At 45.9% G+C, this 18,436-nt stretch overlaps 1 long non-coding RNA gene across 5 annotated transcripts in view; it reads right to left on the reverse strand.

Moving 5' to 3' along the window:
* LOC131905038 (uncharacterized) overlaps positions 1-12,484 on the reverse strand; it is a 31,870-nt gene extending 19,386 nt beyond the window's left edge. For 2 of the 5 annotated variants that reach the window (XR_009377835.1, XR_009377838.1), the window contains exons 1-6: positions 12,219-12,483; positions 11,629-11,663; positions 10,557-10,670; positions 6,582-6,937; positions 6,168-6,209; positions 3,636-3,756 (exon numbers count right to left, since the gene is read on the reverse strand). This is a non-coding gene — a long non-coding RNA (uncharacterized LOC131905038). Of the gene's footprint in view, positions 1-3,635; positions 3,757-5,108; positions 5,146-6,167; positions 6,210-6,353; positions 6,461-6,581; positions 6,938-10,556; positions 10,671-11,628; positions 11,664-12,218 lie in introns of all 5 variants that reach the window. The other 3 variants (XR_009377841.1, XR_009377839.1, XR_009377837.1) reach the window with 3 other exon arrangements.
* Positions 12,485-18,436: the final 5,952 nt, after the last annotated feature.

Genomic DNA, 18,436 nt, shown 5'->3' on the forward strand with positions numbered 1-18,436 from the left:
CATGCACACCAAGGAGGGTATATGCTTTACCCAAAGCTAATGCCATGCAAAGAACACCTTCACAGAAGCACCTTCTAGAATAATGTTTGAACAGATGTTTGAACACTGTGACTCAGAAAAATTGACGTATAGATAAATATCCCAACTTTGTCATTGACGATGGAGCCACAGAGAAAACACGTGCAGTGAACCACAGCAGCCAGTAGGGATACTGAGAGGGAGACTTGGTCTCCACCCTCTAGAAGACCATAAAAACAGAACGGAGATGCAGTGCCTACCTTACAGAAGATCGAGGGGGATAAACGGGGGGAAGCACACTTTGGGCAATCGGCACCATGCTGGTACAAACCAGTGCCAGAGCAACATTTCCACAGAAGACCCAAGCACATCAGCACCAGGTGGCGTTTTTCTGGATGATGGGAAAGCCCTAGTCACACACTAAGCCATTGCCACAGCTCTCTCCCAGTACACTGTAAGAAGCCCTCACCCGGGAGAGAGATTTACTGCCATAAAAAATACTGCCCTGCCGGCCAGGAGAGCCGCAGTGCCTGCTGTACGCATCGGAAGCTTGCTGCCCGCAGCCACACACACCAATCTAAGCAGGGTTATTAAAGCATAAATTCCCATCGCTTGTCTCCCTCTCATTGGGCCGGAGCATCACCATGTTCATTAGTGGGAAATGTGAGGTTATATAATCTAATTTTTATAACTCTCCAAGGAGAGTGTGGGTCATACATTAGCCTGAGATTTCAACCTTTAAAGATAAGGGGAATGTCATTTTTATTAAAAAGGACCACAAAGTATAATGAGAATTATTACCCCAAATAGGCAAAATAACCCAGAATGCACAGAAAGGATTGCTTATAATTCTCTCTCATATATGGCATCTGCAGCAGGACTGCATAAGAAACAGCTCAGAGGCATTTTCCATGATGTCCAAAGAGCACCTGAGCTCTTCACAGGGACCCAGGCAGACAAGAGGTGGCACCATGAGACTTAGTGCCCGGCTGGTGGGAGGTGGCCAGGTCCCATTGGCCTTCAGTGCATGACCTGGACAAGAGGTCAACCCAGGCCTACCCCAGCTCCTTTCATGTCGGAAGCACTGAGAAGGCCACAGAAACATCCAATACAAGAGGCTGCATGACTACCTTGGTTGATGTGTGGGGGTGGACATCTGTGACGGCTCCACACCTCCAAGGGCAAATGGTGGCCTCTCCTTCCTGGTCCAGGTCCTCTTCTCTGGCACCAGGAGCTTCAAGTGCAGTGGCATTGCTCCCAGGGTCAGATGAAAGTGATCTACAGTCAGAAGTCACCTAGACCCAGACAGGGCCTCTGCAGCATCCAAGGTCATCAATATCTGTTCTGCCTGCATATGTGTCCAAGATCTCTTAATGGTTTTCTTGGCAATATTAGTGGTGTTCAGAACTGGCTGTGGGTACAAGAGTACTGTGGGCTGAAATAGTTTCAAAAGATTCAGAAAGCATCCAAGAATGAAAAGTTTTACCTCCTGACAGTATGGGTTCCCCTGGTGCTCCAGTCACTGGGTAAGCACATGGGTGCAGCCTGGCAGGTGCTCGTATGTAAGTGTCTCCTGAGCCGTGGCCTTGTAACGTGATGTGGGGAGGTTTGAGTTCTGTATGACCCTCACCCACCTCTCTCACTGCCCTGGCCATTCTTTGCTCCCTGCCTACTTCCCAACTTTGACACTGTCCAATCCATGGGTGGGATCTTTTACTGAGTGGGTCTCTGTGCCTACCTCCTTTTCTCTGACTAGCCTGTGGTCTGAGGTAGCTGGGTTACGTATGGCTGGCCCATCTGATGACCCCATCACAATCTACCACTGGACTGTTGTGGAAATTTACAAATGGCAAGTGAGGTCGGAAGCCACCAAACTCCTAAAAATGCAGAGTCCCACATGTCCAAGGATGCCAAAGACAGTAAGAACTCCTCTACTTTACACTCAGAGAGAAGTTCAAGGCCAAAGAGAAGTCAGAAGTCTAGCCCAGAGCACACCCCAGCCCCTCACACTTGTATCCCAGAGCTGCTCAGCAGGAAGTACTGCCTCAGCAAATCTAAATCTTTCTTGTTGCAGTTTGAGCCAATTTCCTGGGCAGTGTGATGTACATTTCATCAAGGACACATGGGTGGCAATTATGTTTCAGAGTGGCTATTATGGGCAGGCTCAGCGGATGACAGCCTTTTAAGTTTTCAGAAGTGTGTGTGTCTTTATTCCGTGCCATATGGACTTCCTGCTCTGTTCTGCATATTTAAAAACCCATCGTCTTCTGTTTGAAATACATTTAATCCATCGGAACAGTCAGGACATCAAGTAAAACCATGGATGCAGCTACTGATCAATATCCCACCTGGGAGAAGAGCTTAAGCAAGGCTGACTTACACTCCAATCTCATAGCAAACCTGAGCTGGGCTCGTTTAAGAATGTTCTAGACCTTCACTTCTCTAATTCCCTTAAATCCTGAACCCCTGTGGCTGCCAATGAAACACAGAAACAAATGTTTGTAACTAGGTTATGCTAACTTGGAAAGTGTTTCCTTGAGCTACTAGATGCATTTTAAAATAATTCCCTCTGATGTACAATACAGAAAGTCATCCTAAGAGAATGACTGTCACTAGGATTCTAGGATCCTTTGACACAAAGAGCTCCAGGCACTGAAACCAGACTCTGTGAAAATAAATATTAATGGAGACGTGGGTGTTAAGCAAATCCTCATGTTGTATTTGCAAAATACCCATAGTAAAGAGAAAGAAAAGGATCTGATGCTCGCAAACAGTCTGGAAGGAAGGCTGACACAGTAACTAGAAGTGTCTCTTCCACCCCTCAGTGTAGGAGGCATGCTTTCTGTCTGGGTGGTCTGGTTTGGGATGATAGAACTTTTCACATTACATGTTAATTTCACATATGTGAATATATATTTCATATGTATAAGGCACTATTCTCTCTTCCTATAACATTCCTGTTCTCATTAGTGCTGGGTCACAGTGAAATGCTTAAGTTTTAAAGTGTCCCTTTGAGGCATGTGGGATAGATAGTTCTTTGCTGATGTGTAACAGATCTCTGCTTATGAGTCAAAGCCAGGAAAGGGTTGACATTTCAGAATGGCCTTGGGGACTTTGTGAAGGCAGACTTTTGGCCTGCAGATGTCAGATCCAGTGGACTCCTCTCAGGCCAGGTTCATTCAGCAGAGTAAGGGAAGGTCATCATGGAGTCATAGAATCCTCCTGTGGCCATGGAGAAGGAAAAGAGCAGCCTTGTGTAGTGGATACATGTTCTACCTACCTATGACCTTGAAGTACTAGCCTCTGGGGCGTGGCCTTGGGGCTACCCTTAAGACCTGAGATGAACCAGGCCGCTGCTCTTCTCTCCCTCATGGCCTTGGATGGTGGGACTGACTCAGGCAGCAGGAGCTGTGCAGGACAGGACATCAGCCTTCCAGAACCCTGCCACGATTTGCCTGTCCTGTTCAGTGAGTTGTCTTTTCTGACTTATCTCCTAATAAATTACTTATAACCCTTAAGCAGACTCCCTTGGATCTCTCACCTACACCTTGGAGCCTTAATTCTAGGACTCGTGGTTACAGAATCTTCCTGGGAGGAGGAGCTGGAGGCACACTTACCTGTAACTTCTGTTCGACTTCATAGTTCCCTGGAACAAAGTGTCCATGGAGTCAGTCCTGGGCACAAACCCACTGTGAGTCTCAAAGGAGGTGGGGAACAGGATGGAGAGCTGTTATTTTCCTAATGGGACAAGAGTGTATTCTTTATCCAGTGATGACTGTTAAAACAGATATCCCAGTTGCTATTAAAAACCAAAGGACTCATTGGCATCTGGAGAGACGCTGTTGCCTTGTCTTTCAGTTCCATAGATCTCTGCTCAACTCCAGTGACACATTTCGAAAAAATAGATGGTTACTGTCTGGGTTTTCCTTTTAATTTTCAACCCATTTCCTCTCCTCTGAGTGAACAGCTAACCCACAGACCCTAGAACTGAACATCTCACTTCGGATCCACTTGACGACTAAATGTGCTTTAGTTGTGTCAAGTTTCTAATAACCAAATTTACCCGTTAATACAAGTAGAAAAATATTAAAATCAGAATCATTTCATACTAGAATATTCCATCAGCCTCAATTCCTTTCATTCCACTTTATTGTCTTTATTATAATAGCACAAGAAGCTATAAAATGTGAAAGCAAGAAATCCCGGCTCCAGGGAGGCAATCGCCCTTCCAGGCATAAGAATTGATCATCTACTCTTCCTATTCATGCTGTTCAGACTCATATTGGTCTTTCTAATTTTAACAGCAAAAGTCAGCTTGGGAAAGAATGATTCTGTGCAAATCTTCACAATATGTTAACAATTCCAACTGTGAGGAGTCAACAGTTACAGCATACATCATCGTCAGGGAGACTGCATTAAAAGGAGATAATTATGAATGGAATACATATAGATTCCATTCATATATATATATATATATATATATATATATATATATATATATATATAATTTTCATATAATCGCAGCTCTGGCTGATGAGACGAGGGCCTTGCTCATGGAACACATGTTTGGTAATTGAGTTCTCATTTGGAAGATTAATTGTTCCGTGGCTGCTGTCTGAGTCCCACTCCTGTCACTGACGGAAAGCAGCTTTCCCAAGGCTGTCCTTCTGGAGCCCTTGGCCCTGGGCAGGGAACAAAACCGAGGATCGAGGAGAATACGGCTATGGTTTGGCTGGGTTATGGTTTCACCCAGTCTTGACAATGGAACACTCCACAGACTTGCCCACCAGATCTTAGGCTTGTGTCCTCACCAAAGGATACTTTGTGTCCCAAAGGTGGCAGACAAGACCATTTCAGGTGAAGCAGATGTGGACTGTATTTAATTACTACACAGTTACTTTCTTGAGAATTATTAAACATTCACTTAGCACATGCATGGGTAATTTCAGAGGGAGAATGAAGCAAAGAAAAAAAGAGCAGACTATTAAAGAAATGTAAAGGCTGACAGTAAGTAGGTTAGGCACAGGGATGGCTCAGGCAGGAGAAAATGAAGTTGATGAAGACTTGGAAACTGTGCCACGAATCCTCACCTCACTGGAGACAGGCAAGGCAGGACCCTACATCCTCCTGTTTAGAGAAAGGGATGGAGTGAGTGGGGAAAGGTTTCAATTGCTTGTGTCCAACTTGAAATTGAATTCAGATATGTCATGGTGGCTGGCAACTTAGAACCAGGACAGGTTAGTGTTTGTCAATATGTGGGCCTCAAAATTACAACCCAGACTTCAATTTTGGAAAAATAAACCAACAACAACAAACCCCAGCCAACCAACTAACCAAACAAAACAGGGAATGCAGAAGCTAAGCAATATGTATGCCTCTGGACTCTGCCTTAGAATTCTCCCAAGCTCCTGTTGAATTCCCAGGGTCTCTGACCCAGAGACTCCAAGTACAGAGACATGAAATCTGAAGTGGTAGAGGGCCAGGCTCTGTTTCTCAGTCCTTGACCCGAGGGCCTAATACTTCTGGAGAGCATCCATTTTCAAGATGAAGAAATGAAGACCCAGAGACATAGCAGCTGGCCCAAGGCTGACCTGCTCACAGCTGCACGTTGATCGTGCCACACTGAATCCTCTTGGTCCCTGTTCACCTGTCATCAAAAGCCCCAAACTGTTGAGAGTCACAGAGAAGTCCAGACACCTCATCCCAGGACCTCACAGTGAGTTTACGCATCCTCTTACTCCAGTTGCTTACTGCTGTGGGATGGTCTGTATGTCAAATGTGTTGCTGATTGGTCAATAAATAAATCACTGATTGGCCAGTGGCCAGGCAGGAAGTATAGGCGGGACTAACAGAGAGGAGAATGAAGAGAACAGGAAGCTGGGTGGGGAGACACTGCCAGCCACCACCATGACAAGCCGCATGTGAAGATGCCGGTAAGCCACGAGCCATATGGCAAGGTATAGATTAATAGAAATGGATTAATTTAAGCTGTAAGAACAGTTAGCAAGAAGCCTGCCACGGCCATACAGTTTGTAACCAATATAAGTCTCTGTGTTTACTTGGTTGGGTCTGAGTGGCTGTGGGACTGGCGGGTGTCAGAGATTTGTCCTGACTGTGGGCCAGTCAGGAAAACTCTAGCTACAGCTTACCCTTTCTCCTCAAGATGATGGCCGTAGCTGATCAGTCATTGTCTGGAAAAGAGCAAAGTTGCTGTCAATCAAAAGTGAGGTGCCCACAGGAAACTGATAGGCAGTTGTTTTCTTTCATTTTCATTTAAATTTCTTGTAAAACAGAATTTTAATGCCAGGAGGTCACATGGTAGAAAAAGGCCTAACCATTACTTGATGAGAGAAGTAAAACTCCTCTGGCGTTTTCTTTCTTTCCATACCCTGCCAAACTTGATCTTCTCCCACAGGCTCCATCCCTCCGTGATCGGATATGCCTTGTGAGAAAACATGATTGAAGAGAGTCTACACATCATTTCTCAGCTTCCCTTGGCTTTTCCCAAAGAGAGCACCGGTTAGGATTCAGAGGTGATTTTTCAAATCTACTGTCTAAATTACCTGTGAGAGCAGTGCCTCTTCTCAAGGTCAAATTAGTCTTTAAAGAAAACGTTGTATCACTGAAGGCAAATTATTTTTAATCCATCCTCATGCCCGGCAATAACACCACATTCGAGTTGTAATGAGGATTAGTCAAATGCTGAGCTCAGATAATGAGAATAGTTACTGTTTAAAGAGAAGGGCGCTTCTTGAGATGGGCAGGTGTGCAGGGCTCACGTTGGTTCTGCTTCGGCTTCGGGCTGGTTGATGACTAGTTCTGGATGTGCGTGGGAAGCTCCTTGGCCATTGGTCCTGGGTGTTCTCGGGTTCCAATAAAGCTGTAACATTGGGTTGGAAGACACATGCTTCTACTTACCCTGGGGACAAGACAGCAAATAGTCACAAGGAAGCAATAGATGTGAAATCTCCCTCCCCATCCTCCAAAATGGCACAGGAAGCCACTTTGTGTGGGCAAGGAAGAGCGTTCAGCCAGTAAAGTGACAGACCCATGCAAAAGCCAGTTGTGGTTATGAGTCTCTGTGACCTTAGCACTGGGGTGCCCGGTAGAAAGATGCCAGGGCTTACTTGCCAGCCAGTCTACTCAATTGGCGCCTCTGAACTCAATGAGAAATGCTGTCACAAAAGGCACAGTTGAGAGAGAGAGAGTGGGAAGATACCCAACAGCGACTTCTTTCCTCCACATACACATACATGAGCACACAAGTGCATGCCTGCCCACATTCATACTTGCTTACATATACACTACATGTACATACATATACATAATACTCAACAAGGGGCACTTTAAATAATCAAGCCATGTATGTAAAGTCATGTGACATTTTATCTGTGTCCCCCAGTAAAGTTTATCTGAGGATCAGAGAAAAAAGACAGCCACTATAGTAAACATAGAAGTCAGCCAATGGTAGCACATGCCTGTAATCCTATCACTCAGAAGGCAGAGATCCATCTGGATCTCTGTGAGTTCAAGACCACACTGGGAACAGAGTCAAGTGTGGTGGCACACACCTTAAATTCCAACACTAGTTAACCATGGAGGTCTGGAGGTTTGTACAGACAGACAGGAAGTGACAGAGCTGGGCAGGAAGAGGAAGTAATATAGCTGGGAGGAAATGAGATGGCAGAACAGAAAGGCATATAGGTGTGGGTATACAGGAAGTAGGTCTCTTTGGCGGAGGACATCCAAGTGGTAAGAACATGGTTGGCTTCTTTCTGCTTTTCTGATCTCTCATTTTTTCACCCCAATATCCAGCTTTGAGGTTTTTATTTAATAAGACCTTTTAAGATTCGTGTTACGGGTTGGGGATTTAGCTCAGTGGTAGAGCACTTGCCTAGCAAGCACAAGGCCCTGGGTTCAGTCCTCAGCTCTGAAAAAAAAAAAAAAGATTCGTGTTACAAAATAATCTAGCAGAAGCTTCCCCCAAAACCAAGCTGCTTAAATATCCAATGAAATCACTTTTAACATTATCTTCATGTCATATGTAAATCAAAGCCAGTCAGTGCAAATCCAAGATGGCTCTGCTATATCCTGCTCTGAAGCCTAAGATCTTGGGATTGATCAGAAGGATGGGTCTGAAGCAAAGGTGTAGCCAAGTTCAAGTTCATCGCTCTGAGGCTTATTATTAGTGCTGCTGAGATAAACCTCATAGGCTCGTATTAAAAGCTCCCACCTCATTCAGGTTGAAATTGCAGGTTGATAGCAGGCCCTGACATTCAAGTGCTCAAGTTTATGTTCACATAGTAGGAAAAGTTGAAGAGCTAGCATCAACCTCATTGGCTGACAGGTAGACCCTAGAGCACCATCATGCACTGTAGCTAGAGTTTTCCTGCCTGACCCACAGTCAGGGCAAATCTCTCTCACCTGCCAGTCCCACAGCCACTCAGACCCGACCAAGTAAACACAGAGACTTATATTGGTTACAAACTGTATGGCCGTGGCAGGCTTCTTGCTAACTGTTTTTACAGCTTAAATTAATCCATTTCTATAAATCTATACCTTGCCACGTGGCTCGTGGCTTACCGGCATCTTCACAGGCTGTTTGGCATCATGGCGGCTGGCAGTGTCTCTCTGACTCAGCCTTCCACTTCCCAGAATTCTTCTCCTCCTTGTCCCGCCTATACTTCCTGCCTAGCCAACGGCCAATCAGTGTTTTATTGACCAATCAGCAACACACTTGCCATACAGAACCTCCCACAGCAATGCACCTTTCTGTGATAACTAACACTGAGCCTCACCAGCTGACTCTGCTGCCCCTCACACTTCTCAACTGCAAAATGCTCAGCGGAGGACAGTTTGGAATATGTTGCATAGGACTGGGAAGTTTAAAGACACTCAGCACAGGTGTTTAAATTTTTCCTTCACTGGCTTTAGTGTAGCTATCCTTAATAAGACTAGTCTATAAAACTTGTGTTCATGTTACATTTCCATCATACATTCAGAGGCCAGGTAGGGCTCAGAACTGATAAAGGAGAAACTCAAAAGTTCCCTGAAGCTGAGAGAAGTCACTTCTGGTAGACCAGCAGCAAGCAGGACAGCTGATTCCAGAACCGGTGCTGTTGATCCTGTGTCCCGGGGCTGGTTCCCACAACCTCCCGTGAAAGTCCCTTAAGAAGGATCCACAGGGCAAAGCTGTTAAAAGCATGTCTTTTCACTAAGAGTAAAATGTAGGAGTATCTGCATGAACCAGACATGGCTTTGGACATTCAGATACCAAAATCAACAAGAGAGGAAACTTCTGCTAGGCCAAGGGTCTTACAGTAGGGAGGTATGGCAGACTACTAAAGGTTCAGTGGTTAGCATGAGAAAAGCATGAGGTGGAGTTGGAAGAGTGAGTGGTAGCCTTTCATACAAAAATGGTCAAAGAAATATCTCAGGAAGAAACTGAGTGGAGACATCATAGTTGGATTTTTCTTTTAGCTGATTGGTTTAGGGAAGTGAAAGGAGAGGGCATGCGGGGGACCTAGACCAGAGAATTCCAGATGGTAAATGTGGTCATATTTTGTATATGCTCTAACAGATTAAGCTTGCCTGAAGATCAGGGAGCAAAGCTAGCCACTAGTTAGCCATAGAGGCCAGGCAGTGGTGGCACACACCTTTAATCCCAGCATTTTAGGATCTCATGCCTTTGCTCCCAGTTCTTGAGAGGCACACATGCCTTTAGTAACAGCATTAGGAAGGTAGAGACAGGAAACGATATGGCTGGGCAGAGAAATGGAATATAAGGCGGGCAGAGACAGGATCTCAGTCCTTTGGGCTGAGGAGTTGGTGAGGTAAGAGGTGGCTGTGGCTTGTTCCTTCATCTCTCTGATTTTTCAGCATTTACCCCAGTATCTCCAGGTTATTATTAAGACCAATTAGGATTCGTGTTATAGGTAAATCCAGATCAGGGTGCTCCAGACAGCAGGAGTGTTAAGTATGGACCTCAGAGCCAGAGTGTACTTAGAGGGCCTTTGGGGAAAGATGGCTAGGGACAGAGGAGACAGGGCAGGGGGATTCTGGGGGCCGATTTCTCACTCACACAGAACACCTACCTGCTCTGAGCTGCAGAGCCTGGAAGAAAAGCAATCCCAGCCTTCAAGAAGACAATCTCACTGATGGCTCAAGATACAAAAACCCAGAAAAATTACATGGAGGACCAGAGAAAATTACTGCAAAATGAGTCACAACGGAAGATGGAACAGCCAAGAACAATTCCCAAGGCCTGTAGTCATTTGAGATGATCCAGGAGTAAAAATGCCCCTTGGACCTCAAGCGTGGCTGGACTCAAAGATAGCAAATTTGCTTAGCACACAGCATGGTGTCTGGCATGTGGAGGCTGCACAGCAAACCCTGGTGCGGAGAAGTTAGTCAACGAATAGAAAAAAAGTAGGAAAAAACTGGAAGACCAGGGTGGGGACATGGCTCCAGGAGAAAGTGCTTGCAGCTCAAGCATGAGGACCTGAGTTCAAATCCCCAAAATCCACATAAAAACTTACCATGACGATAGAAGTCTATAACCCAGAGCTGCGAGTCAGGGAGGGAGGAAGATCCTGGAGCTTGCTGGCCAACCAGCGTAACAAAAATGGTGAACCCAAGTTCAGTGAGAGACTCTGAAACAAAAGTAATAAGGTGGAAAGTGGTAGAGACACTAAGTGTTGGTGCATGTACCCACATGTGTACACACACACACACACACACACCAATTGGAAGGTTAATTAAAGTCACATGTTAAACAGATTGAATAGTACCCTACAGGATGTTTCGTAGAAAAGCAGGGCGATTGGGGTTCACTTTGACCCCTAGAAGGATTGCACTGTAAATCGTAGTCTTGTCTTTACGACCAACCATTTGGGAATATGTTTCATCGGATGCTCAAGCTTCAAAGAACAATGAGTGCAGACATCTACATTCTTCACTGGCTTTGGTGCAGCTGTCCTTAGTAAGGCTGGACTGTGACCTGTGATTGAGTTGTACTTCCCACTAAGCACTGGGAAGCCAGGCAAGAACCAGACCTTGCCAAGGAGAAACTCAAAAATTCATAGGTAATTGCTTCAGCAGCCCCAGATTCTTGCTAATGTTTGGGATGTGTGCCGGCATGGATTCTAAGTGCTGACAGACCTGTCCTGGGGAAAATACCTGTCGTATTTTAGTGATCATTTACACCAAAGCCCCAGAAGGAGAGCAGTAAAGCATTTTCCAATGGAAGAGAAAACACTGTTGTAGATGTCTGCACAGGTGTGAATCATGCCATCTTCCTCCCGGGAACCAGGAGCGAAGGTAAGATTCAAAAACAGACATTCATGTCCAGCTATTGAGAGCACTGCTTATAAAGTCAAGTTGCAATTTGGACTGAAGACCAGTATCTTGCATGCCATATTAAGTAAACATCAAATAAAGCTGAGAACCAGTTAAGACAGACTGGAGAAGGTCTGAAAAATTCAACAGAGTCAGAGAGGCAAGTTAGGCTCAAGCCAGAAGCCAATATCCCAAGACCCTGAATGTGCAAATATGTGGATTTAAGCTACTATAAGACTGGGAACTACTATGAGTAAAAAGTGAATTACTTACTTGATCAACAGATTTCTCCAACAGTAGCATCTAAACTGCAAGAAGTAATTCACCATTAACATCATTCGGCACCATTGCTCAATTAGCTTTTTAAATCAACTGATCATGATGTTAACTTCTGAGAAAATGGGCAGGCTTTAAAATGGCAAGCTTTGTGATGGAAGTGATAATGAAAAACATAATAGTCTGCTTTCTGTTACTGTAACTAAAACAATCAACTTCTAATGAGGGAGGTTCTTCTTAGCCCACAGCTTGGGAGGATTAAGTCTACATCAGTTGGCCCCACTGCCTAGGGCCTGTGATAAGTTAGCACATCTTGTCCAGGAGAATGTGGAGGAACAATTGTTCGTGTGATAGTCCAGTCATGAAGGACAGAAGTGCCTTCATAGTCTTCCTCAAGGGCACGTCCCCAATGACCCAAAACCTCTCACAAGCCCTGCCCACAAAGCTTTCTACCATTTCCAATAGGGCCAATGTGAGAATAACGCTTCTGACACATGGACCTTTGAGGGGCATCCAAACTACAGGGACAATCTGAAAAGGGCAAGGCATGAAGGGCAAAACACAGGATTTATCTCCCACAAACTCACGGGTCTGTCCAGCCTGGGTGAACTTCCATCCTGTTCCAGTTTCCATGATGTCATTGCAAAGGCTTTGGTGTGAGATGTGATGAACTGACGCCTCTCTCACGCTTCTTCATAGGCCATCGATCAAGGAGTGAGGACTTCTTATAGGCCACTCTGTCCCACCTCACTGCCTCCACCATGGCAAGGGAACAAGGGGGAAGGTCCTGGGGCTGGAGGAAGGCTTGGCTTGCTGGGGAAGATGAAGCAGTGCCTATTTTTTCAAGCACATAAAAGGCCAACGCATGGGTGCCTTACCATTCCTCCTAGGGTAATGACTCAAGCCCAAGCCCTGGAGAGACAAGTTTGATGGATTTCTAGGAGATCAGAGCCAGGGCTGCTGTGATCCATCCCCAGAACCGCACGCCGTTCGAGATGGAACTGGGCATATTTCCTGTGCTCTGATGAGGACTTTATCTTTGCTAGGCCAGGAGGGGGAAGAAAAGCTTCACTGAGCTTTTTGATGACTGCATTATTAAAACTTTCCCTTGCCATTCCATCTCTCTGTCTACTGACCTTTTTTAGTGGATGGTGAAGGCAGAGCTTCCTTGTTTAAGCTTATGATCCATCGCCTCAATTTAGTATTCTGTTTGTTCAAAAACATATCTCCTACCCAGCCCCTTTGGCAGTATGTTGAATATACAGATGGAAAAAATATGACTCTTATCAGCCTAAATGCTCAGTTTAAAAAATAGCCCAAAGCCTTATCTAGCAGAAACTATCAGGCGTTATATGCAATGTGTTAGATCACAGGAAAAGAGGTCAAAAGTGGGGAGGTAGCTAAAAATGGGTTTTCTCTGTTTACCAAGGACACAGATAAGGTCCAGGTACTAACGGTACCAAACTGAAGGCCAGTCTAGACCCCAGAGTAGAACAGGCTCCCTTTCCTAACCCTTTCTCCTTGATGTTATTGTCTCATTTTCATACTGGCTTTGCCGAATTATTATAATGGCTCTGAATATGAGGGCGCTTGCAACATGTATTTATACAGATCTAATTTATCATCGTCTGATCCCCAGGGAAGAGGGCTTGACTGATGGATATTTACATGAGAAGAGGTGTGTTTTCTTTTTGCTTTCCATGGAACAGGAACACGCATGTCTATGGCTGACCCATGGAGTTGGAGGATAGAGGGACAGTGTGAAAGCCCAGGTCTTTCTTCTCAGTGAAAACCAAAACTTAGAAATGTATTTTTTTTTCAAGTCAGTTCAGCTGAACTTCTGGTGACCCCAGAGAGAGAAAGGAAGAGAGTAGGGGTCATCATAACATCCAGGTCTAAGGAAACCATGATCTTCTAGGGCGGGGATGAGGAAATGGAACCAAAGATGCAGAACTCCTGGGACCATCAGGGTTCTGCTTAGCATCAAGTTCTTAACTGCGATGGTGGGAGGGGTGTGAAAACAGAGCTCGGTGGCTTTAAACCTATCCTCTCCTGGTTATAGAGTTAGACATAAACTTTCCCAGGTTTTTCATGGGTGGAGGGTACTTCCAGCAAATGAACACTTACCAAAAAACTAAGGAAGTGCTTTCCCCAAGACCTTTATGGTCCTAAAAGAGTTATATTTATAGTTTTGTTTTTATTTTTAACAGAATGGCTAATCATTCAGGTTGTGTTAGGATTTAAGAAGCATGCATTAGTCAAGAAGAGGAAAAGGACATTTTTGGAAAAATTAAAAACTATTCTAGATTTAGAGCAAGTTTGTGAGCCCAGTTAAAGAGGAGAGGGAGAGAGAGACAGATACAGAGAAGGGGTAGATAAGGAGAAGAGGCAGAAGGAGAGCGGAGAAATCCAGGAGGAGGAAAGAAAGGAAAGCTGGCTTTATGCCAGGAGTTCTTGATGTAGTGATTTGGGCAATGTAGACTAAAAGAAATTAGACTCACATGAATCATTGCCCAGGGTTGTAGAACTCCATGTAAACTACTAAGTGACATCACACTGGTTTGAAACGTTGAGCTGGGGTCTCCAGACAGGAAGCCTTTTATCTGGATATGTGTAGGATGAGTAAGGGTGATCCTTGAGGTCAGCAGCCCTCCTGGACTTCCCACTGGAGTTCCAGTTACATCCAAGGCAGATAAGTCCTTCAATAAGCCTGTCAGAGGAAAAGAACATCAGAACCTCCTTAGAGAGTAGATGCATTTAAATTCCTGCATGGAGAATCAGTGCTCAGGACGCCTCTCTTGAGTTAGGGTAGGTCCTGTTTCTGCATGAGTAACAGCAGACTGGGGAAGTAATGCTGAGCCATTGCAGGTCCAGACTCAAGAGAACTTACCTCTGCAAATTCCTTCTTCCTGAAATAAGAGTGTCTGGGGAAGACTGCGGAGTAAGTGCAGGGTGTAGCCTACCAGTGCCGGAGAAAGCCTGTGGAGAGAAAGACCCTGGGGTCACAGGGAGAGGGGGACTCAGCACCTCAGTATTCCAGTTGGCCTCCAGATGATTGTAGACACATCTCATGGAGACCACTTTGCTATGGATGATTGATTGATAAATAAAACACTGATTGGCCAGTAGCCAGGCAGGAAGTATAGGCGGGACTAGCAGAGAGGAGAATTGAGAGAACAGGAAGGCGGAAAGGAGGAGATGCCAGCCTGCCATCCAGGGAGCATGATATAAAGGCAGCAGGTAAAGCCATGGAACACGTGGCAACATATAGATTAACAGAAATGGGCTGAATATAAGAGTAAGAGCTAGACAATGGTAGGCCTGAGCTAATGGCCGAGCAGTTTAAATAATATAAGTGTCTGTGTGTTTATTTTATAAGTGGGCTATGGGACTGCCGGGGCTTGGTGGAAGCTGGAGAGAAACTCTCCAGCTACATTACTTGCAAGACCTTAGTAGGACCAGCAAAAGAGCTTACAGATGAACTCCATGAAGCCACACAACTATGGAATATAATAGATCACTGCTGTCTTAAACAATCACATTTAGGAGTAATTTGTTACACAATGGGCAACTAAAACAAGGGGCATCTGAATTTTTGTCCAATCATCCATTTGTCAGTTCATTTGACAACCCCTGCTGGGTGTCTGCAGCATGGCAGACAGAAAGCCACCGAGAATGAGAACCACCTGGTTTCCTTACACTGGATCTTTCACCTTAGCATCAGAAATGGGCATTGTCTCAGACAAGGAGCCACAGCCATACAGGTGTCATGGGTAGGGGCAGAAATCTCTGGAAGGAGCACAGGGTACCCAGCACCAAACAAAGAAAAATCACAATGTCTGAAAAGCAGCCATGAGAAAACTCCTACACAGAGATAACAACAGACAGAGGGGATGCAGCCGAAAGCCAAGGACGTAAAGTGGATGGAGTTAGGTTCCACAACAAAGAGAGCTTGTGGGTAATGAAAGACTCGAACTTCTGGAGACGATGACCATGGTGAGAAGGAAGACACGCTGGTCAGTACCGACAGCAGACACAGTGCATAGGAAGATACCAGCTAATTTCAGGACAGAGCAATAGCGAATGTCCACCATGAAGCACTGGAGGGGCCAAGGCCAGGACCAGAGTAACACAGAAAACAGTGACTCTGTACGACGTCAAGTTCTCTGACCGAAGGGAAGAAATACACAAAATGTTTGCAGAAAGGGTAGTTAACTTTCCCCCAAATGTGATGAAAACTATAAACTCACAAATTCAAGAAGCTCAGGGAACCTCAAGTCCAACAAGTAAGCAAACACACGCATGTGTAATATACCAACACACACAGTATACTGCATCATAATCAAGTAAGTATCCAAACACATGCATGTGTAATATACCAGCACACACAGTATACTGTGTCATAATCAAGTTGTTAAAGCAATGATTTCTTTTTAAAAAAATCATAAAACCAGATATATTCAGGGTTCTAGAGGAACAGAACAGGTAGACTGAAATATGGACTGGAGACATGGCTCAGAGGTTAAGAGCACTGACTGCTCTTCCAAAAGACCCAGGTTCCATTTCCAGCATGCATATCATGGCTCATAGTCACCCAAAAAATCCAGTCCCAGGGGGCTGATGACCCCTTCTAGCCTCTACTTGAATGTGGTGTATAGACATGCACATAGGCAAAATACTCATAAATATAGAATGAAATATAATAATGGGCTTTATTAGATTTGCGCACATGATGTGGCTAGTCTTCCCAGGCTGGGAAGACTGGCTATCTCGGCAAGTCCAGTCTGCTGCTGCAGGTCTGGAGGACACCTGCAGAAACACTGTCCACCTTGGACAGCAAAGGAAGCTGCATTCTGACGTCAGCAGAGAAAGGCCACAGCATTGGGGATGAATTCACAGCACAATGAACAGAGCAGATGATCTTGCCAGCACCACAAAGGCAAGTGGTCAAGAGCAAAGTTTTTCATCTGGAAGGTGCCAGCCACGCTTAGGGTGTGTCTTCCCACTTCAAATAAATCCCATCTGGTGGCCCGGTGGCTTATCTAGTTGGTTCCAGGTCTAGTCAAGTTGTCAAGCGACATTAACCATACAACACTAGCTGTATTAGTTAGGTTTCTGTTGCTGCGATAAAATACTCCGATGAAAGCAGATTAAGGGGAAGCAGTTTGGTTTGGCTGAGTTTCAGAGTTCGTCACGGTGGGGATGGTATGGCAGCATGCACATCAGGTGAGCCTGGCACTTAGGAAGCAGAGAGGCCACATGCCCCCAACACACACACAGGAAACAGGTCACATTCCCCCAACACACACACAGGAAACAGGTCACATCACCCCCAACACACACACAGGAAACAGGTCACACCCCCACCAACACACACAGGAAACAGGTCACATTCCCCCCCCCCAACACACACAGGAAACAGGTCACATCCCCCCCCCAACACACACACAGGAAACAGGTCACATCACCCCCAACACACACAGGAAACAGGTCACATCACCCCAACACACACACAGGAAACAGGTCACATCCCCCAACACACACACAGGAAACAGGTCACATCCCCCCCAACACACACACAGGAAACAGGTCACACACCCCCCAACACACACAGGAAACAGGTCACATTCCCCCCCCAACACACACAGGAAACAGGTCACATTCCCCCCCCAACACACACACAGGAAACAGGTCACATCCCCCCCAACACACACACAGGAAACAGGTCACATCACCCCAACACACACACAGGAAACAGGTCACATGCCCCCAACACACACACAGGAAACAGGTCACATGCCCCCAACACACACAGGAAACAGGTCACATGCCCCCAACACACACACAGGAAACAGGTCACATGCCCCCAACACACACACAGGAAACAGGTCACATGCCCCCAACACACACACACAGGAAACAGGTCACATCACCCCCAACACACACACAGGAAACAGGTCACATCACCCCCAACACACACACAGGAAACAGGTCACATTTCCCCCCCCAACACACACACAGGAAACAGGTCACATCACCCCCAACACACACACAGGAAACAGGTCACATCACCCCCAACACACACACAGGAAACAGGTCACATCCCCCCCAACACACACAGGAAACAGGTCACATTCCCCCCCCCAACACACACAGGAAACAGGTCACATCACCCCCAACACACACACAGGAAACAGGTCACATCCCCCCCCAACACACACAGGAAACAGGTCACATCCCCCCCCAACACACACAGGAAACAGGTCACATTCCCCCCCAACACACACAGGAAACAGGTCACATTCCCCCCCAACACACACAGGAAACAGGTTACATGCCCCCAACACACACACAGGAAACAGGTCACATGCCCCCAACACACACACAGGAAACAGGTCACATCACCCCAACACACACACAGGAAACAGGTCACATTCCCCCCCCCCCAACACACACACAGGAAACAGGTCACATCCCCCCCCCAACACACACAGGAAACAGGTCACATTCCCCCCAACACACACACAGGAAACAGGTCACATCACCCCCAACATGCACACAGGAAACAGGTCACATTCCCCCAACACACACACAGGAAGCAGGTCACATCACCCCCAATACACACACAGGAAACAGGTCACATTCCCCCCCAACACACACAGGAAACAGGTCACATGCCCCCAACACACACACAGGAAACAGGTCACATCCCCCCCCCCTCAACACACGCAGGAAACAGAGAAGTCACGTTTCCCCCCACACACGGGAGGCAGAGAAATAGAACAAGAAGCAGTAATAGACCAGA

The sequence above is a fragment of the Peromyscus eremicus genome, chromosome 1 (genome assembly GCF_949786415.1).
Source record: "Peromyscus eremicus chromosome 1, PerEre_H2_v1, whole genome shotgun sequence".
Taxonomy (NCBI): Eukaryota; Metazoa; Chordata; class Mammalia; order Rodentia; family Cricetidae; genus Peromyscus; species Peromyscus eremicus.